This window comes from Halichoeres trimaculatus, unplaced genomic scaffold (assembly GCF_033239565.1).
Source record: "Halichoeres trimaculatus isolate MK-OKI-2021-1 unplaced genomic scaffold, fHalTri1.1 fHalTri1_scaffold_4, whole genome shotgun sequence".
Lineage (NCBI taxonomy): Eukaryota > Metazoa > Chordata > Actinopteri > Labriformes > Labridae > Halichoeres > Halichoeres trimaculatus.
The window spans coordinates 32,155,912-32,179,380 of NW_027437182.1; the positions used below are offsets into that span (position 1 = coordinate 32,155,912).

Here is a 23,469-nt window from a genome sequence, read left to right on the forward strand (position 1 = left end):
GTGTGTGTGTGTGTGTGTGTGTGTGTATGTGTGTGTGTGTGTGTGTGTGTGTGTTCAATCATGTAAACCTGTCTGCTAAGGCTTATCTGAAGCCAGATTTTACATTGGTGATCACTGATGAATAAACACACACATGGTGTCTTTGTTCCTGGATGTTTTGATAAGTTAAAATAAACAGCTGCATGAGATCAAAGGTTTCCATGGAGACGGAGAGGGTGCAGGTGCAGGTGCAGAACTTTGCCCTTGTTACTGTAATCTTCTGAAGATTTTGTGGCAAAGCAAGAGTCGAATCTCCTGTCACCTTGCCAAAACCATGAGGGCCTGAATAAAAACTAGAAAAGCAATTCCTGAAAAAATTGCGCTGTGAATGCAGAATGCTGAAGCAGCCTACGCTGAACTGCTAATGCAGAATGCTGAACATGGATGACCGAAGATATGTCTGAAAATGGCTGAATGAAGTCTTAAATAACTCGCACTGAAATTCTAATGCAGAGTACCGAACATGAATGACTGAAGATTTGTCTGAATATGGTTGAATGAAGTCTTTAAAAGCTTGTGCTCAACTGCTAATGTAGAATGCTGAACATGAATGACTGAGGATATATCCGAAAATTGTTATATGAACTCCTGAAAAGCTTGCGCTCAACTGCTAATGTAGAATGCTGAACATGAATGACTGAGGATATGTCTGAAAATTGTTTAAAGAACTCCTGAAAAGCTTGCGCTCAACTGCTAATGCAGAATGCTGAATTAGCCTGCCATGAACTCTTGGATGAAAGGAAATAAATGGTCGAATAAATGGAATGGATGAATGAATTTAAAGTTGAAATGGTTGCGTCTTTTCAAAAATTAAAGGAATTAATTAAATTTTATAGAACATTTATGGAAATAATGACCTTACTGAGGGAAAATGCAAGTCAGATATCTTAAACACTGTTAAAATGTTATCCTGTGTGTCCTGCGTGTGAGTTTTTTTAACCATGTAAGCCTGTAGGCTGAGGCCCATCTGAAGCCAGATGTTGCCATGGTGATCATTGTTTACCAACTGCCATCAGAGAGCTGGTGGAGTCTGTTGATTCCCAACACATTCCTTTTGAAATCAGGGTGTAAAGGTGCTTGCAATTCTGACAAAAAGAATGATCATGAAGCATGAATCAGTGTAATCGTAAATTGGATTTAAAAGTTTGAATGGCTGAATCAAATCAAGAATTAAAGGAAGGAATTTAAATTTAAAGAAAAAAATCTAGGAAAATAAAGAGCTGAATCAGGGAAATGGAAGTCAAATGCTGTTAAAGTGTGATACTTTCTGCCCTGTGTGTGTGTGTGTGTGTGTGTGTGTGTGTGTGTGTGTGTGTGTGTGTGTGTGTGTGTGTGTGTGTGTGTGTGTGTGTGTGTGTGTGTGTTCAATCATGTAAACCTGTCTGCTAAGGCTTATCTGAAGCCAGATTTTACATTGGTGATCACTGATAAATAAACACACACATGCGTGTCTTTGTTCCTGGATGTTTTGATAAGTTAAAATAAACAGCTGCATGAGATCAAAGGTTTCCATGGAGACGGAGAGGGTGCAGGTGCAGGTGCAGAACTTTGCCCTTGTTACTGTAATCTTCTGAAGATTTTGTGGCAAAGCAAGAGTCCGAATCTCCTGTCACCTTGCCAAAACCATGAGGGCCTGAATAAAAACTAGAAAAGCAATTCCTGAAAAAATTGCGCTGTGAATGCAGAATGCTAAAGCAGCCTATGCTGAACTGCTAATGCAGAATGCTGAACATGGATGACCGAAGATATGTCTGAAAATGGCTGAATGAAGTCTTAAATAACTTGCACTGAAATGCTAATGCAGAGTACCGAACATGAATGACTGAAGATTTGTCTGAAATGGTTGAATGAAGTCTTTAAAAGCTTGTGCTCAACTGCTAATGTAGAATGCTGAACATGAATGACTGAGGATATGTCTGAAAATTGTTATATGAACTCCTGAAAAGCTTGCGCTCAACTGCTAATGCAAAATGCTGAATTAGCCTGCCATGAACTCTTGGATAAGGAAATGAATGGATAAATAAATGGAATGGATGAATGAATTTAAAGTTGAAATGGTTGCCTCTATTCAAAAATTAAAGGAATTAATTAAATTTTATAGAACATTTATGGAAATAATAAACTGACTGAGGAAAAATGCAAGTCAGATATCTTAAACGCTGTTAAAAGGTTATCCTGTGTGTCCTGCGTGTAAGTTTTTTAACCATGTAAGCCTGTCAGCTGAGGCCCATCTGAAGCCAGATGTTGCCATGGTGATCATTGTTTACCAACTGCCATCAGAGAGCTGGTGGAGTCTGTTGATTCCCAACACATTCCCTTTGAAATCAGGGTGTAAAGGTGCTTGCAATTCTCACAAAAAGAATGATCATGAAGCATGAATCAGTGTAATCGTAAATTGGATTTAAAAGTTTGAATGGCTGAATCAATTCAAGAATTAGAGGAAGGAATTTAAATTTAAAGAAAAAAATCTAGGAAAATAAAGAGCTGAATCAGGGAAATGGAAGTCAAATGCTGTTAAAGTGTGATACTTTCTGCCGTGTGTGTGTGTGTGTGTGTGTGTGTGTGTGTGTGTGTGTGTGTGTATGTGTGTGTGTGTGTGTGTGTGTGTGTGTGTTCAATCATGTAAACCTGTCTGCTAAGGCTTATCTGAAGCCAGATTTTACATTGGTGATCACTGATGAATAAACACACACATGGTGTCTTTGTTCCTGGATGTTTTGATAAGTTAAAATAAACAGCTGCATGAGATCAAAGGTTTCCATGGAGACGGAGAGGGTGCAGGTGCAGGTGCAGAACTTTGCCCTTGTTACTGTAATCTTCTGAAGATTTTGTGGCAAAGCAAGAGTCGAATCTCCTGTCACCTTGCCAAAACCATGAGGGCCTGAATAAAAACTAGAAAAGCAATTCCTGAAAAAATTGCGCTGTGAATGCAGAATGCTGAAGCAGCCTACGCTGAACTGCTAATGCAGAATGCTGAACATGGATGACCGAAGATATGTCTGAAAATGGCTGAATGAAGTCTTAAATAACTCGCACTGAAATTCTAATGCAGAGTACCGAACATGAATGACTGAAGATTTGTCTGAATATGGTTGAATGAAGTCTTTAAAAGCTTGTGCTCAACTGCTAATGTAGAATGCTGAACATGAATGACTGAGGATATGTCTGAAAATTGTTTAAAGAACTCCTGAAAAGCTTGCGCTCAACTGCTAATGCAGAATGCTGAATTAGCCTGCCATGAACTCTTGGATGAAAGGAAATAAATGGTCGAATAAATGGAATGGATGAATGAATTTAAAGTTGAAATGGTTGCGTCTTTTCAAAAATTAAAGGAATTAATTAAATTTTATAGAACATTTATGGAAATAATGACCTTACTGAGGGAAAATGCAAGTCAGATATCTTAAACACTGTTAAAATGTTATCCTGTGTGTCCTGCGTGTGAGTTTTTTTAACCATGTAAGCCTGTCAGCTGAGGCCCATCTGAAGCCAGATGTTGCCATGGTGATCATTGTTTACCAACTGCCATCAGAGAGCTGGTGGAGTCTGTTGATTCCCAACACATTCCTTTTGAAATCAGGGTGTAAAGGTGCTTGCAATTCTGACAAAAAGAATGATCATGAAGCATGAATCAGTGTAATTGTAAATTGGATTTAAAAGTTTGAATGGCTGAATCAAATCAAGAATTAAAGGAAGGAATTTAAATTTAAAGAAAAAAATCTAGGAAAATAAAGAGCTGAATCAGGGAAATGGAAGTCAAATGCTGTTAAAGTGTGATACTTTCTGCCCTGTGTGTGTGTGTGTGTGTGTGTGTGTGTGTGTGTGTGTGTGTGTGTGTGTGTGTGTGTGTGTGTGTGTGTGTGTGTGTGTGTGTGTGTGTTCAATCATGTAAACCTGTCTGGTGAGGCTTATCTGAAGCCAGATTTTACATTGGTGATCACTGATGAATAAACACACACATGGTGTCTTTGTTCCTGGATGTTTTGATAAGTTAAAATAAACAGCTGCATGAGATCAAAGGTTTCCATGGAGACGGAGAGGGTGCAGGTGCAGGTGCAGAACTTTGCCCTTGTTACTGTAATCTTCTGAAGATTTTGTGGCAAAGCAAGAGTCGAATCTCCTGTCACCTTGCCAAAACCATGAGGGCCTGAATAAAAACTAGAAAAGCAATTCCTGAAAAAATTGCGCTGTGAATGCAGAATGCTGAAGCAGCCTACGCTGAACTGCTAATGCAGAATGCTGAACATGGATGACCGAAGATATGTCTGAAAATGGCTGAATGAAGTCTTAAATAACTCGCACTGAAATTCTAATGCAGAGTACCGAACATGAATGACTGAAGATTTGTCTGAATATGGTTGAATGAAGTCTTTAAAAGCTTGTGCTCAACTGCTAATGTAGAATGCTGAACATGAATGACTGAGGATATGTCTGAAAATTGTTTAAAGAACTCCTGAAAAGCTTGCGCTCAACTGCTAATGCAGAATGCTGAATTAGCCTGCCATGAACTCTTGGATGAAAGGAAATAAATGGTCGAATAAATGGAATGGATGAATGAATTTAAAGTTGAAATGGTTGCGTCTTTTCAAAAATTAAAGGAATTAATTAAATTTTATAGAACATTTATGGAAATAATGACCTTACTGAGGGAAAATGCAAGTCAGATATCTTAAACACTGTTAAAATGTTATCCTGTGTGTCCTGCGTGTGAGTTTTTTTAACCATGTAAGCCTGTAGGCTGAGGCCCATCTGAAGCCAGATGTTGCCATGGTGATCATTGTTTACCAACTGCCATCAGAGAGCTGGTGGAGTCTGTTGATTCCCAACACATTCCTTTTGAAATCAGGGTGTAAAGGTGCTTGCAATTCTCACAAAAAGAATGATCATGAAGCATGAATCAGTGTAATCGTAAATTGGATTTAAAAGTTTGAATGGCTGAATCAAATCAAGAATTAAAGGAAGGAATTTAAATTTAAAGAAAAAAATCTAGGAAAATAAAGAGCTGAATCAGGGAAATGGAAGTCAAATGCTGTTAAAGTGTGATACTTTCTGCCCTGTGTGTGTGTGTGTGTGTGTGTGTGTGTGTGTGTGTGTGTGTGTGTGTGTGTGTGTGTGTGTGTGTGTGTGTGTGTGTGTGTGTGTTCAATCATGTAAACCTGTCTGGTGAGGCTTATCTGAAGCCAGATTTTACATTGGTGTTCACTGATAAATAAACACACACATGCGTGTCTTTGTTCCTGGATGTTTTGATAAGTTAAAATAAACAGCTGCATGAGATCAAAGGTTTCCACGGAGACAGAGAGGGTGCAGGTGCAGGTGCAGAACTTTGCCCTTGTTACTGTAATCTTCTGAAGATTTTGTGGCAAAGCAAGAGTCCGAATCTCCTGTCACCTTGCCAAAACCATGAGGGCCTGAATAAAAACTAGAAAAGCAATTCCTGAAAAAATTGCGCTGTGAATGCAGAATGCTAAAGCAGCCTACGCTGAACTGCTAATGCAGAATGCTGAACATGGATGACCGAAGATATGTCTGAAAATGGCTGAATGAAGTCTTAAATAACTCGCACTGAAATTCTAATGCAGAGTACCGAACATGAATGACTGAAGATTTGTCTGAAATGGTTGAATGAAGTCTTTAAAAGCTTGTGCTCAACTGCTAATGTAGAATGCTGAACATGAATGACTGAGGATATGTCTGAAAATTGTTATATGAACTCCTGAAAAGCTTGCGCTCAACTGCTAATGCAAAATGCTGAATTAGCCTGCCATGAACTCTTGGATAAGGAAATGAATGGATAAATAAATGGAATGGATGAATGAATTTAAAGTTGAAATGGTTGCCTCTATTCAAAAATTAAAGGAATTAATTAAATTTTATAGAACATTTATGGAAATAATGAACTGACTGAGGGAAAATGCAAGTCAGATATCTTAAAAGCTGTTAAAAGTTTATCCTGTGTGTCCTGCGTGTGAGTTTTTTAACCATGTAAGCCTGTCAGCTGAGGCCCATCTGAAGCCAGATGTTGCCATGGTGATCATTGTTTACCAACTGCCATCAGAGAGCTGGTGGAGTCTGTTGATTCCCAACACATTCCCTTTGAAATCAGGGTGTAAAGGTGCTTGCAATTCTGACAAAAAGAATGATCATGAAGCATGAATCAGTGTAATCGTAAATTGGATTTAAAAGTTTGAATGGCTGAATCAATTCAAGAATTAGAGGAAGGAATTTAAATTTAAAGAAAAAAATCTAGGAAAATAAAGAGCTGAATCAGGGAAATGGAAGTCAAATGCTGTTAAAGTGTGATACTTTCTGCCCTGTGTGTGTGTGTGTGTGTGTGTGTGTGTGTGTGTGTGTGTGTGTGTGTGTGTGTGTGTGTGTGTGTTCCATCATGTAAACCTGTCTGGTGAGGCTTTCCTGAAGCCAGATTTTACATTGGTGATCACTGATAAATAAACACACACATGCGTGTCTTTGTTCCTGGATGTTTTGATAAGTTAAAATAAACAGCTGCATGAGATCAAAGGTTTCCATGGAGACGGAGAGGGTGCAGGTGCAGGTGCAGAACTTTGCCCTTGTTACTGTAATCTTCTGAAGATTTTGTGGCAAAGCAAGAGTCCGAATCTCCTGTCACCTTGCCAAAACCATGAGGGCCTGAATAAAAACTAGAAAAGCAATTCCTGAAGAAATTGCGCTGTGAATGCAGAGTGCTGAAGCAGCCTGCGCTGAACTGCTAATGCAGAATGCTGAACATAGATGACCGAAGATATGTCTGAAAATGGCTGAATGAAGTCTTAAATAACTCGCACTGAAATTCTAATGCAGAGTACCGAACATGAATGACTGAAGATTTGTCTGAATATGGTTGAATGAAGTCTTTAAAAGCTTGTGCTCAACTGCTAATGCAGAATGCTGAATTACCCTGCCATGAACCCTTGGATGAAAGGAAATTAATGGATGAATAAATGGAATGGATGAATGAATTTAAAGTTGAAATGGTTGCCTCTATTCAAAAATTAAAGGAATTAATTAAATTTTATAGAACATTTATGGAAATAATAAACTGACTGAGGAAAAATGCAAGTCAGATATCTTAAACGCTGTTAAAAGGTTATCCTGTGTGTCCTGCGTGTGAGTTTTTTAACCATGTAAGCCTGTCAGCTGAGGCCCATCTGAAGCCAGATGTTGCCATGGTGATCATTGTTTACCAACTGCCATCAGAGAGCTGGTGGAGTCTGTTGATTCCCAACACATTCCCTTTGAAATCAGGGTGTAAAGGTGCTTGCAATTCTCACAAAAAGAATGATCATGAAGCATGAATCAGTGTAATCGTAAATTGGATTTAAAAGTTTGAATGGCTGAATCAATTCAAGAATTAGAGGAAGGAATTTAAATTTAAAGAAAAAAATCTAGGAAAATAAAGAGCTGAATCAGGGAAATGGAAGTCAAATGCTGTTAAAGTGTGATACTGTGATCAAAGGTTTCCATGGAGACGGAGAGGGTGCAGGTGCAGGTGCAGAACTTTGCCCTTGTTACTGTAAATTTCTGAAGATTTTGTGGCAAAGCAAGAGTCGAATCTCCTGTCACCTTGCCAAAACCATGAGGGCCTGAATAAAAACTGAAAAAAACGTAGGAATCCTGAGACCCAGAGGAAGCTGTCCGTCTAAATTTCATGCATGAATGTCAAGAACTGGACCCATGAGAGCGATAGATAGATGAGGGAAATTTGACTGATCTCTGAGAAAACCCCTCAGGAATTAACATGGAGGTATATTGGGGATTTTTTTGAACTTCTCATGACAGTTGGCCATTTTGTGAAAAAGTGCTCCATCCTTTTGCTTTAAAAACCACTTTGTCAGAAGCAGGACAAGCCCTCCTCCATTTTGACATATAATATGCCTATGTGGGGCAAAAATTGTGACAAAGAGAGCAGTTTACCCAGAAATTTTCCAGGTTTCGTTTCCCCCACTCCCCACTGAAATGCATCATGACCTTTGAAGGGTCATTGTGAAGAAACTATGAATGCTAGGAAACATTTGAAACCCACTAATTGAAGCCAAAAGATAGCTGAATATTTTGAAGTTTGAATGGAGTTTGTAGCTGAATGTATGACTGAATGAGGAGGGTTTGAAGCAGGCTGAAAAAATGTCCTGAAGAGAGGAAATTTTGAAAAATTCCACAATCATCTCCATGGGACCGAAATTTCGTAAATCGTTGAATATCTCGGAAAGTATTTGTGAAAAGTTTCTGAAGAGTCATAGCCCCCTTGTACCCACTGAAACACGCGTTCTGATTTTGAAATTTGAACGGTGAAAATCTGTTGAAGTTTGTAGGATCCTTAGCGGTCCAAAAAAGCGGGTGGAAGAATGAAGAAGAAGAATTTTTTTTGTAACAGAAGAACATATGCTGTGAATGCATTGCTGCATTCACAGCAATAATGAAATAATTGTGTAAAAATTTTCAATAAACTGAAAAATCATGAACTAAAATCAAGAATCTAAAGAGCAGAAATAAAAAATAGAGCCTCAAGAAATCAATCACAGAAACCAAGTGTAAAGGACATTTTTAATCAATTTTTATAAACCGACATATTTAATTTAGCAGCATAACCGGATGGTCTTGAGGTATATCTAAATCCATACTCTGAATTTCAGTCCATCCTCCCACTCCCAGTTCTTCCTCAGACATCCGTCCAGACGACACATTCACACAGCGACACATCCAAACTGCACTAACTCTGCACATACACACAGCCTGACACACTCATACTGGAGCATTTGCTCAGTAGACAAAACACACACACACACACACACACACACACACACACACACACACACACACACACACACACACACACACACACACACACACACACACACACACTTGCACAAACACACATTTGAGTCCTGTTGGCTCGGTCTTGGACTGAGCAGAGCTGGCTCCCTCATAGTGCCTTGTAAGGCAGGCACACTTAATGGTGCAGTTTTGGCTGTTGGGAGAAAAGGAAAAAATGGATCAGTACTTCCATATGACCACTGCTTCATGAATTTATTCACAAACATGAAACCCAAGCAATGAAAAGATTTAAAGTATTTTAGACTTTCTCATCAACCGAGAAGTAACCTGGGGATGAGGAGCCAAAAGTTTTTATTAGTATGATCATCATCATCACTGTAACAGTGCTAATATTAATAGAGCAGTTCTAGTCTATTTGCTGTAAATGATACTTTCATCCCTGCCCCATCATTATCGTGATCGCTGCAAATGCTGAAATGTGACCTGTTGACTTTAACTACCCTGAATATTCAGATCAGTCTGTTATCATTACACTTCCTACGAGCACAACCCACACTTCCTCCTTTATTAACTGTAGCTTGCCTGAGCTGTTTTGTTGCTGATGTCCTCATTGTCTGTCTCCATCTCTCTTTCTCTCCAACACGATCCCAGCAGATGTCTGTGTAACATGAGCCTCAGTTCGACTCAGCGTTTCTGTCTGTTAAAGGAAGTTTGTCCTTGTAATTGTAACTCGCTAAATGCTGCAAAGGTCTTCACTCATGATGAGACTGGATCTTATCCTTTCTTGATGTTGGATATTTACTCGTAGCATAAAAGGGTATAGACAGTCCTTTTTCATACAGCAGTTCAGATAGCACCTGTAATGTGACCTGACTGCAGACTGTGATGTGAACAGCTCACGCTTCAGAAGTGATACACATGCTCAGTTTAACATTAATGACATCACACACAGCACGGTGTGATGAGGAGCAACAAACACAGAGCGAAACTGTGCTCCACAATGCTGGAAAGTTTGTTTCCATAACGCAAAGCCTGATGTTACAGCAGCTCACCTTGAGTAATCTCTTATTAAAGTAATTACGGCTATATTATATTTCTTATAACCCTTAAGGCGGACGCTCTCTCCCGCACCGGGGTCTCTCCCGCATCTCAGAGCCGTAGTGCACTGAACAGGTGAACAAAGAGGCAAAAACTTAGTTTTGTCATCTGTTCTGATGTTTCGTAGTTTGTCTGGGAGCAGATCAGACAGGAGCAGACGGATCTCTGACTGATGCTGTCTGGTAGGAAAGTACAGCAGCGCGCAAATACACACGGATGAGATGGACAGCAGTGGATCATCGGTGTCTCTGCGTCCTGTAAACTGTTATTTTAGCCTGATTAATCCATTCAAAAAGTCGGCGCAGTGTTAATAAACTAAGTTTGTTAGATATCATAATACAAACGTACGATTCATTCACCTTTATCCTTTATTGTGTGTAATGGAGACGCCAGTCGATCACCCCAGCGCTCCCTCACTTTTTCTCATCACTCATCCTTCTATGCATTGTTTAATGAAGCTTGTAGCTGGATAAATAACTAAAACTCTTCATAAAAAAAGCATACACTTTTTAATAATCATGTCTATATTAACCTCTATATATGTTCTGTCCATGAAGTGACTTTGAAAACATTTGCCCTGAGGTAAACTGCTGCTGTAGAATGACGTCAAAGTCGCATTAAATGCGACCTGGCTGTTCAGACCGCGGTCGCATTCAGAATAATCGGATATGTATCTGATTTAGTACCACATTTGAAAGTGGCCAGAGGAAAAGTGAAAGTGAAACTTAAGTGCATGTTCTTGTTTCTCTTTGCGGAGAGCTGGGGGAGAAACAGTTGGGGGACTAATGTTCATCCGAGCATGTGGGCCACTTTAGTGAGCTTTTCACATCGCAGTCTGGAGACAGGCCACATTTAAAAATGTAATGTGAATGTTAATGTAAATAGGAATAGAGCATTAAGTCCTGCATTGTGAATGCAGCCTAAGATGTCATTTTCTGGTTTAATTACCTGCACATTAACAAATGTGCAGGTAGGAGCTAAATCGAGATTAAAGTTAGCTCTGTGGGTCTCTGCCCTCAGAGGAGCTCCCTAATCTGATGTCACAATCTACAGGTTTCCAAATACTAACAATTTGTTTCATTCCTTTAGTAACTCATAAAGATGCACAAAGATGTTTAACAGTCACAACCTGCAGACCATTCACTGTGAGCTAAAAACTGGGGTACAGAAGCAGACACTCATAAAATGTCTGTTTTTTGAAAAATATGAAAATACAGATAGACACCCCCACATGTTACTAATTCCAGGAAATCTTCTGAATTTTGCCTTTCATTACAATAAAAGTTAGCTAAATGTTGGTTTGTCCAGCAGAGTGTGTGGGTTAAAACTAAATACCTCTTAATTATCTGCTTTTGAGAGCTCAAGAGCTAATTTTTTGCTTCGGCAGTGTTAAAACAGACGTCATTTGATTTTTGCTTTTGCCACTTCCAAGTAAAAAAAAAATCTATATTGTAAAAATTTTAAAAACTTAAACTACCAAATACTTTATCAACCACTCTCAGGTCTGTCTCTCTTGCTGACTCACCTTCTGTGTGCCCAGTTTCTTCTCCACGCCCCCAGCCAGCCTCCCTCCTTTACTGTCCTTCCAGGTGTAAAAGTTAGAGCACGGCGTGGAGGAGGCAGAGCTGGAGGAGGAGGGCAGGCGGTGCGCTGAGGGTTGGAGAAGGGCGAGTGCTCCTCCATGCTGCCCCCTTACGTTTCTTCACTAGCCCCTGCTCAAAGCTCCTCCCACTGCTCTGCCCGTGCAGTCCTGAGTCCCCCACGCCGCCCCGGCTGTGGGAGTTGTTGGTGGCAGAGGAGGAGTCTTGGGGTGAAGAATGGCCCAGAGGGGTGTGTGTTCGTTTGTAAGTCCAGACTGCTTTTGCGGCTGGTGAGTGTGATTCTGAGGGGGAGGGCTGAGGGCGGGGTTTGTTGCTGGGGGAGAGAGTGCCATTGGTCTGTCCGTGTGGTAGAGGAGAGGAAATAGGGGGTTTTGAAGAGGAAGATGAGGAAGAGGATGAGGATGCGGCAGAAGGAGGTCGGCCCCGATCTTGGAGGAGTATGCAGTTCCTGTCGGGGCCTGAGTGTTCACCTTCCTGGGACGGGGCTTTGCGTTTTCGGAGGGCAGCAGCAGTGGCGGCCTCCTCACAGAGCTTCAGCATCTGCTTACTGGGACTTCCCACGGGGTTCTTGAGTCTCCCCGAGCCCCCCTGACGCCCAGCCATGGGCTTATTAGGAGACACCATGTGACCACCAGTGATGCTGCAGCCTCCGCTCCCCGAGTTCTCTGATGGCATGGCCATGGAGGGTCTCCCTGGACCACAACTGGAGGAATAGGATGAAGAGGAGAATACAGTTTTGAGGGAGGAGCTGATGTGGCTTCCTGTACGGATCTTTGAATGTAATGAAGAGGAGGGAGACGAGGAGGTGATGGTCCTGGCCGAGGAAGGTGAAGATTGAAGGTCTGTGGCTTGAGGTATTTTCCTGCATTAAGACAAAACAATCCAGAAATCATTAGACAGACAGACCGGGCACTGCTGGATTCAAAAAGGGGGTTTGTTTTCTATCTCTAAAGCCACATTTCCACCAAGCGGTTCAGTTATGGTTGTCTCAGTAGAATACGCATTTGTGGTGTTTCAGCTGACTTATCCCGGGACAGATCCCCAAATAACCGAGACGAGCCGTCCCACTTTTTGGGACTCTTCTGACTAAACCAATCCAGAAGGTGGAGCTATAACACTGCAGACCATTGATTGGTTGAAAGAATTACCACTTACCGTGCCATAGCGGCTGTATTTCTCTTTCGCAGCACAGTCTTCTCTGAAACAAAGCTTGATTGTGCTTTGTAACAAAGAGCCACATGGAAATCACACAGGAGGTGAATTGCGGGATGTACACTGCGTCGCGTTGCTATGGCGTCATGCTGTTATGTAAGTGACTCAACTATCGGCACCTGGCTTACATGCCACCTACCACAAGGGGGCATATTTGGTTGTGGAAACACAAACAGGATCAGGATCAACCAATCCAACTTGTACTGATCTAAACCAGACTGTTTGGTGGAAATGGGGCTTAAGGTAATCCTGTTATAGCTGCCCTTTTTCTCTCACTGGTGTTGTAGAAAATTCTCATATCGGCCTCCATCTAGAAATGCCTCTTTTCAGCTGCTGTCTCTTTAAGGCTCCTTGCTCCAAAAACCCCCTTCCCTCTGATTGGCTAGTCCTCTGGAGGCTTGTTGAGGGCAGAGCTATCGGCAGACCTTGGTGTTTAAGGCCCACCCCTCCAAGTGTCATGAACCAGAGATGAGACCTCATAATTTCAGCAAGTCTCATTAGGACCTCGAGCTATTTCTATAGTGGAGCATTTTGATCAGTTTACTGACAGATCAGTAAATCAGGATCTTAAACATTTGTAGAGGTTTAAGAGTCAGCAAATATTTGGTATGAACATCCAGCATTGACACTTTATATCGTGAATATCTGAAATCATAAACCACAATTGAAACAGTTTGACCGAAAAGAACACAACTAACCCCAACCTTCAATAACAAAACTCTTTGACATCTCCGACAAAAACAGAACTGTGGGCGAAGGAAAGCTCTGATCATCAACCAGCCACACTGACGCACAGGTTTCTTTGTTCCCATGCTGCTGCAGGGCTCGAGTGGCCTGAATTTCTTCATATGATCATGTAAAAAGCTCTTGGTCTACATCAGCTGATATTTTGTGAAATCAGTCTCCATCGCGCTGCCAACTTCTCTGACTCCTCACCGCTGCTATTCTGGGCAGCAGGACACACCATCTGCTTCTTTTTTCAGTGACTAAGCAGTGAGATACACTCGTGTTCATCTGCTACCGTTACCAATGCACAGCATCTGATCAAACCAGCCTCAGAACATTTACAGGGTGGGAGAATCTGAACAGGAAACCAAATGTGTGGAAGTGTAAATGTTAGCGTGGTAGAGAGATAAAAGCAGAGTTCAGTACCATACTTCCAAAGATGGGCGCTGATGTGCTGCACCAGCATGCTGCTGAGAGCCGACCTCAGGTGATGAAGTCTCCTGTCAAATGTGTAGATGCCGTGACCCAGCGAATGGCTGCCGAATGAACACACCTAGAGACGGAAGAGGGGGTGTTAAAGCTTGTTACAGCTCCTGTTATCTGAACCATGGGAAGCTCAGAGGCAGCTCTGACATCCTGCATTACTCTGAGGTCCAGCAGCTAAAGTCACATCACATTTCACCACTGTCTTTGTTTTATTTTACAGAGAAACACTTTTAATTCATGCTTTTAATTCAAGAATCAAACAACACCAGGACTGCTTCCTTTTCCTTTTAGGTTACATAAGAACTGCTATTTTAAAAACAGTCTATAGAATACAGGAATATATTGAGCACTGGACTGCTGTGGAGAAGAAAACAGAAAAATACATTGCTAGTGTGAAATATCTTCTATCCACACCTTTACTGTTATATGGGATAGACCAGCTTGTCCAACTGTTCCATTCTTCACTGATTTCTGATATCGTGTGATTTTTAACTATTTTCCAGTTTGATTTTGTGCTTCCTGGTCCTTCCAGTCGTCTACGTTCAGCTCTATCAGCTGGAGAAGGTTTCTAAGTCATTGTATCAGGAGTGGTATGAATGGGCACATATGCCGTGCTGGAGACAAGGTGGTTGGACTGTTGCTATCCATTCTCATATCTTCTGGGAGTGTCCGTCAATGAGTGCTTCCTGGACAGGTGTCCAGGCTTCCTGGAGCAAGCACCTCTGAGTTTTCATGTTCTGTACCTGGGTCTTGCCTCTTTGTTGGAGCACAGATGTGAGATTAAGCTGCTGCAATTAATCTTGGTGGCAAGCAAAAAAAATATTACAAGGAGATGGTTGAGCCTGATTCGGTCTTCCCTGGATGATTGGGGTGGAATAACTTGAGATATTTAGGATGGAAAAATTGACCTATCAATTAAAACTCCCAAAAGGCCAGTTTAAAAAAAATGGAACAACTGGATCATATGTGTCTGTCATTTCTTTCCCCCAAGAGAGCAGATTTTATTTGATCTCACTGGTTATACTGTTTTGGAGTATAATTATTTTATTTTGGATGAGTTATTGACAACTGTTTGACCGCAGCGGCAGGCAATCACTCTGGTTCCTGTTCATAAGTCCAAGTACGCTGTTTTATCTTGATGTAAGCTGTAACAGAGTCCTTGTTAAATCAACATCTGAACCTGATCCAACAGAGTTTAGCCCAAGCAAATTGTCAATACTGTCCTTGAGTGTATCCGAGTGTATCTGATTTAGTTTGTCCATTATAATGTCCACTTTTCTCAGGTGGCTTGAGATGTAAAAAAGAAACAATAATAGTTTATTGTTTCTTTTTTACATCTCAAGCCACCTGAGAAAAGTGGACATTATAATGGAGAAACTAAATCAGATCTATGATTTATGACCTTACCTTGTTCGGTCTCATCTGAGGTCTTTTACACACGTAGTTGGATATTTTCAAAAACAAATATCTCCCCCTCATTTGTTTTTAAGAATACTTGGGTCCACATAAACCTGAAACACTCGCCGATAAGTGCGGCTCAAAGCATGACAAATCCATAGTTGGCAGTGTTTATCAGACATGAAACCCGTGCCAATCAATCAGAATGAACCTCTGCCTTTCATCGGTGACGTTTGAGAACCAAAAACTCAGTTTCCCGGTGTAAACATGAAACCGTGAAACCAGATTTTTCCAAAATCTTCACTTTGGCCAGAGTTTTTAGAAAACATCATTTTTAGTGACATAAATCTGTATTTTTGTGTGGATGACCGGCCTAAACATATAAAAATATATGGGTTTTCCCAGATACCCAGCTACATATGGACACGGCCTGAGAATAACTGACGTTGCATTTTTTTCTGGATTCAAAACAAAACTGGAAGGACTTCTGTTTTCACTTTTACCTATGTTGTTATACTTTTTTTTATACCTGTCCATCCCAAATAAAGACACAACTGAAAAATAATAATTTTCTTTTTTATAATATAGGTCCCAAGTTTACGAAAAAAGGATACATAGTTAGAATTTTCCCAGAGGGCAGAGGAGAGGAAGAGCAGCTAAATAAAGCAGAGAAACAGACAACTGAGTCATTATTTCCCTATGATTGTACCACAGCAGTGATGATCTAAAAAACTAATAAGCTCGCCCACACTACTGCACAAATGTGCAGGAAGGTGTCAGGTTTGTTTGTCTGCAGCCAAACTGCTTCACCCAGCTGCTGTGTGTTTCTCTGCTCTGCCCTCAGTCACATCTATAACTCTGACACAGACAGGCAGTACACATCGTCCTCCGTCTGTTAGCGTCTCTGAAGGATGTAGGCTAGTGTCTGCAGCAGACACATAGAGACAAGAGGAGAGATGCAGCCACCTCACCTGCTTGATTTAGGGCAGTTAGTCTCATGTCGTGGACTTGAACCACAACATAATGACTTCAGAGCTGTTGAAACCCAGCACTGATACTGTGAAAACCCAGCAGGGCTGTGATAAATCTGTGAGGGAGCTGTCAGTAGCTGAAGCACTCAGGTATGGAGAGTAAACCCTCAGTTTTTACAGCAGAAAGGTGCATGGATCACTAAGCAGCTCTGCAGCACACAGGATCTGTTGTCTGTAACGAGTCCTCATGATGAAGAGGGACCTGTGAAACGGATCTATAACTTTCATTATCCTGAGGCTTTCTGTCTAGTGACACAAAACAACCTTCAAATATGACAAAAAGCAAGAGGGTGGCTCAACAGTTGTTTGAAGCAGTGCTTTTTTTATCAGATGTGTTCACCCATAGTTTAAAAACCTTGTGTTTTTCAGGGTAATGATGACTTTCCTGTCGCACATATTCAGGAGTGGTGTTGTTAAGTTTTTTTGCACAGCAGATGAACAAACAGAAAAGTTAAATGAGACACTGGTTCCTCTTTCTACTCTGACTGTCTGAATGACACGCTCTGGTATTTGGAGAAACACAGACAGCATAACAATTTAAAAAGTTCACTGTGGGTGACGCTGATTTTTAAACTCTGCTCCCTGTAGACCAGAAAGAGCTCGGTGTGTCTTTGAAACAGTAAAATAGAAAATCTTTCTTTCATCGGTAAACCAATGCGTAAACTGCTCACCGCCAGCGGTCTGGGATGCGTCGCAGATGAGGAGAACTCCACATGCTCCTCGGCTCCTTCAGCGTCACTTTCATCGCTGGAGATTCGTCCGTGGACGAGAGGTGAGGGGGTTCGGAGGCTTCCTTCATCCTGACGTGGCTTCTCTTCCTCTAAGGTGCTCTCTGATGCAGCCGTAGACCGACTGTAACATGAAATAAAAATCAGCTGTTATTGAACTTCAGTACATGGCAATATCACATGTGCCTTCAAGATTTCTAACTGTTGCACCTGTCACCTCATAATTACTGGTTTTCATATGTGCAGAATTCTGACAACACTGCAAACATACATGTATATACATATATGTGTATATCTTTTTTTATTCTACTCTGTACAAAGTTGATTATTCAATATCGTTATTATTATTTTCCCTACTACTTAGGCTCTATTTTTCCATTTTTTTAGTATCTAGTGTTTTTTAAGGGCCGTTTACACGACAACAATTTTAGGGTGAAACGCATAAGTTTTGTTGCGTTTCAGCCTCGCATTGAAACAGAAACGGCGTTTCAGCCGACCTAAAACTCAACTTCTTGAAGACTGCCTCAAGAGCGGGGTTTTTCTTAAACGCTGGCATCACCGTTGCCGTGTAAACAGTAAGCTGGCGTTTTCAGTGGAAACGCTGACATCACACTCCACAAGAGCGCATACAACAGGACAACAGTACCGTTGTTACGATCGTCGCGAACTACCATGTTGTGCTTGTGCAGCTCAATCTGCTGTATCTGCTGACTGTCTTTATACAAAATGTGCATCTGTTGCTCCACTTCAGCACTTAGTATTCCCCAATACACAGAATGATCAGCTCAACTCTACTTCAGTGGAGATCTACTAAAAGCGGCTTCTGGACAAGACAGTTATAGCGCCACCTACAGGCCTGGCATGCTTACTACAGTGTATTCAGTCCCTCGGCGTTTACGTGTAAACGCGGATTGTCTTCACTGCGTTTTTACTGCGTTTCAGCGTTTTCAGGTGAAACGTTGTGTAAATGGGGCCTTAGTGTTTTCTATTTACAATAATTGTACTGAGAGAGTGCAGTTTAAACCAAAGTCAAATTACTTGTATTCTTGGAAATTCTTGGCGAATGAAGGCGATTCAGATTCTGATTCTGAACATTAAACTTGTCAGATCAAGCCATAAAGCATGCATTCACATGATTTGGTCAAACAGATGAAAGTCTAGGAAGCCTTTAATTCTCTGCAGGTCATTGTGCATTCAGGAATCTGCAAAGTCAGTTTAAATTTCCTGAAAAAAAAAAGAAACTGTCTGGGGACAACCCTTCACGAAGCTTCAAGAGTCAAAACATTTTTTCTTTGAAAATTTTGGCTCCACTTTTTCTGGTGTTCAGGACTGCTGCAGTTATTCACCAAATGATGTCCTTAGAAATCACTTCTCTTCCTGGTATCGCTCATCAGACTCTGACCAGGGCGGGGGCAGTGAGAGATTTGCCATGGGGGCAGTCGCCTCACAATCTAATATGCAAGAAAAAGTCTGTCAGCTGCTGTTTTTGTGTCTTGCTGTCCTCTCATTGTGGTATCAAATGTAACTGTTTCTCCATTTTCAAACCAAATATTCCTCTACGAACACTCTAAAACTCTGATTTACTTCTTTCACACCCCAATTTTGAATAATGTTCCTGCACATCACAGATCCTCCTAACATTGTGCGGGCATTGTGTAGCCAGATTTTTAATCTGAAGATGCTGCTGTTCAGGATCTTCTTCAGAGAAAGAGACAGAGTGTAAGACAGTCTGAGTGAGAGTGTGAGAACCGCAGAGGACTGAAACTGTCAGCGGCTATATTTGGTGATTATGTAATCAGGGTTCATACAGATTTTTCATGGTTAAATTCAAGTACTTTTCAAGGAACTTCAAGGTCAATTTTCAAACTTTTCAAGTACTGTGAGCAGTTGTTAATTTCATAATGTTAAGAAATTGATGCGCACACAAAATGGCAATTTCATTGTTTTGTGTTTAACAGCACATTTGTTCACAACTTCACAGAGAGGACTCGCATTTACAAAAAAAACAGCATTTTTTTTCCTGATTCTTGTCTTTTTACTACTTCTCAAAGAACTGATTCTCATCACTTGCTGACGAAACTGGTATCATTATCTTTGAAACTAAGAGTATTAGGAGCATTATGAGGATTTATATGAAATTTATTATATTACAACAATTTTTTTAATGCAGCTCCCTCCTTTGTGAAAACAACATCCCTCCACAGTAGATGGTCCACAAATAGGGCAGACTGGGAGAACAAATTAAACGCACCCTTCCCAACACCGTGTATGTTAATGAAGCAGCTGACAGCTCAGTGGATCAGTCTGAAGACAAACAGTGAAGTCATATCTCCAGTTCAGACCCTCAGAATTAATCTGAACAAATCTAATTAAAAGATCGATCCTTGGACTTTATGAATCGATGTCAAATTTTGAAAATGAGGATCGTTTTTAATTTTGAGAATCGATTTTTTTCTAACCCAGCCCTACTTTTTGTATCGAATTCTATGGTTTTTATTATTCTCAAACAATGAGTTAGATAGCCACATCTCAGACGCTTATAATAAACCAAGCCGGTAGCGTGGCTTTAGCACGAACGAGCCATCTAACCTTTATGGTTTGATGCTCGGGGCAGGTTATCACATGACCGTTGTTCGTCTGTGCCGGGTCTCAATGAGAATTGCCGTTTCGTTCCTTCGTATGTACAGGGCGAGCCTCCCACTCCGCCGCGGCCGTATGCTCAGACCAGGCACGACCCGGTATTTGTAGACAAAACTTGTCACCGCCCGACCGCAGTTATTTTATAACCTGCCCCGACAAACACCCGCGGGCAACACTACCTTTAAGTTAAATGGGACACTTCCTTCATCACTCATGCCTCGCATGTAGCATGAAAAGTTGGTTAGCTTCAACAGGTAGCAGGCTAATTGGCTAATTAACGTGTAGGGCTAACAGGGTACCTTTCATGTGGCTGGCGAGTGCCGACTCGCCCATAGCTTCCACTGCAATCTCCTTTTTACATACATTGCAGTATGCTGCACGGGGATTTGCGCCACGTTTAATCCAAAATTTGTATTTTTCTTTCTCCAGTCAACGGTCATGCCTCCCGGCATGCTGCTTAAGGAACAATCCTGATGGGGGAGACGTCACAACGCACATATAAACAGACCAGTTATGTTACACCCGCGAGCCTAACAGATGGAACGTTTTTTTTTTTCCGCCACAATTTTATTTTATTTCTCTCTATTGGATCGATCTGTTGAATTAGGAGGCTGAGTAGTTATATACGATTATAAATTCAAGCATTCTCAAGCACTCGAAAAGAAAATCAAGTACTTTTCAAACCTTGAAAACACAACATGAAAAAATAAGCATTTTCAAGGATTTCAAGGACCTGTACGAACCCTGAATTTATTATTTATTTTATTCAATTACTAAAATATTCTTATGTTTAATGTTAAAATTTCTGTTACCCATTGGTTAATGATAAATAGGTCAGTTTTTCCTCATACCTAATGTTGCTGACTACTGTTCTTTGTTTGAATAATATCACTTAATCAAGCCTTTTCTAACATAAGAGACATACTACAAAATAAGTAATAAAAGTATGCATGTTTAATGCTGATATCATGCTGGTATCGGTTAAAACTCAATGCTGCAGTATCGGTATCGTATCGGAAGTGAAAATGTAATATTGGGACATCCCTAGTTTTTACATCAACTGTAAAAAATAAAAATCCCTTTCAGATTTATTTTCAGTAAACGATATAACTTTTGGTGTAAGATTAGAAATCAATAATGATGATTCTGTTTGATATGATTAACAAAATGACTGAATGCCAAGATCTGCCAATGGCTTGTTTTGTACATTTATATTAAAGGCAAAAAACCCAACATCATCTGTAGCTCCACCTTCTGGGAGAAGTACACCAGAGTGTTTTGTAGTATGCCAGAGTAGTATACTACAAAACAGAACCAACAGAGCAGTCATACTACATACTACAAGCAAAAGCAGTAGGTAGTATGTACTGTCTACTACATACTACATTCACATGTAGTATGTAGTAGGTGGTTCGGAAAAGGGTGCAGTAAGGGCTCATAAAGTCAACAAGAGATCCCTCACACACTTTGTGATTTGACAGTGGGACAGCCCTAAGCCCTCATGAAGTTTGTGGAGCGCTCCTCAAAGTCAGTGATGACATTGGGATTGGGCCATACAGCATGATAGCATATTATGCATTCAGCACACATTTCACATAGAGTCTCATCAGTTTTACAACATAAAAATAGGATCACCTTGTCTCCCCACAGCAAGTCGCAGTCTCCATGATTATAAGTGATGGCCTCTCACTGGATTATCCCGTGTTGCAAACAGAGTTTCTTGTTTTGTGATAATTTCACAGCAATATCCCAACACAAAGTCTCCTTTTTCAAAAGAAGCCTCAGCAAAGACTCCCCACCCTGGTCAAGACGCAAAGAAAAGTGAAGAAAAGTCAGGGGAAACATTCAATGTTTGGCTAACTGTCATTGAGATTCACTTACCCTTGACAGCACTGATGAACATGACTTCAAGCCCATCTTTGTCTTTTCCTTTGTCAATACATGACTTTGTGTCTCCTTCAGGTTTTAAACACCTGCACTGAAGCATTTTTAACGTTCTGTTTTAAAAGCCTAACACCCAAAGACAGAGTCAAGGTTATTATGCTTGATTGTAAAACAGGTATCAAAAGACATGAGTATGTATGTGTAGTGGGTCCCAGCCAGGTTTCCGCTAGACAGATGTAGGGATCATTTGGTTGTCAGGACTGCCCTGTAAATATTAGAAATTTTGTACAGGCCTCAGAGAAACCATATAGCTGCTGCTCATCTTACGTTCAACCAGATTATTATTTACATATACACTACAATGTTCAACCGCAGTCTTAAATTAGTCTCTCTTCTTCTCTTTGTAACAAACCATAAGTTTTATCCACAGATAACATAAAATGTTTCTTTTCACATAAATTGTCTTTTGTCTTTTTACATCTTTTACAATATCTAACCATAACTAAATCATTCCGATGAACCATAACTTTAAAGCTTTACATTAAATTGTGTGATCTATTTTTGTCTTTTCATAAAAGAAGTAATCCTGAAATGACTGACATTGCCTTTTCTTACAATAGAATTAATATTCTCTGCAGTTAAACATTTTTTACACTATGTACAACCAAACAAACCAAACACACAAACCATGTAACTCACAGTTTGCTCATGAGCTAGTACTGCCACGGCTACGACGGCTACAACAGCTACAAAAGCTACAACAGCTACAACAGCTACAACAGCTACAAAAGCTACAACAGCTACAAAAGCTACAACAGCTACAAAAGCTACAACAGCTACAACAGCTACAAAAGCTGCAACAGCTACAACAGCTACAAAAGCTACAAAAGCTACAACAGCTACAACAGCTACAAAAGCTACAACAGCTACTACAGCTACAGATGGCGATCGCGCCCCTTGAACAGGGCTGCAGCTAATGCTGATCTTGAATTGCTCATCATTTTTAGCCTGTAGCGGTCTAGACATGAAACATACACACAATTAACTTGTTGCAAAGAGAAATAACCCTCAAATGTTCGGGAGCCAAACGAAAACAAAGGGGGAAACAGGAAAAAAAGAAGAAGAATGAATGAGCTACGGCGACATTTTCTCACATTAACACGAACCGTTAAACTTAATATTTACCCTTAGCACACTTTGAACATTACAATCAGAAAGCATTAGGGGTTCATGTCATTTAGAAAAACATCCGTTTACACAAAAGACCGGTAACAAACCTTTAAATATAAGAAATTTCGTACAGGCGTCAGAGAAACCATATGGCTGATGCTCATTTTCCCTTCTACCAGATTATAAATCCAGCTCCCGCTACGTAACCAAAAGAGTCTCAGTGACGCTGCTGGTCCGTGCTGCCCCCAAGTGTCCATGTAGTGAAATAACATGTCCTTGTGTGCATCTCTGTGGTTCTTATTATAAATGAACCAGACATAAAACGACATATCACAATTATGATAAACAAAAAATGACGCTATGAGGAAACAAACAAGAAAAAAAATATTAAAACATGAACAAAATTCTCATTTTGACAGTATCACATATGAAAGCCCCAAATGCCTTGAAAACTGAAAATTTAAATGTGATATGTGGACAGAACCTGCATACTGAGCCAGTTAAGTAATATCATTTTTATTTATTTATTTATTTATTTATTTATTTATTTATTTATTTATTTATAATAAGCCATTAAATAATAACCAAAAATTACAAAAGTCAGCTTTCCCTTGCACACATTGTTCAAAATAACTTTATTAAAAAAAGTTTCTTCAAAGTTTT

General features: G+C 40.4%; 1 pseudogene; it reads right to left on the reverse strand.

Annotated features, from left to right (window-relative positions):
* Nucleotides 1-8,932: 8,932 nt before the first annotated feature.
* On the reverse strand, nucleotides 8,933-23,006 carry LOC141789246 (uncharacterized; annotated as a pseudogene).
* Between the last annotated feature and the right edge of the window lie 463 nt (nucleotides 23,007-23,469).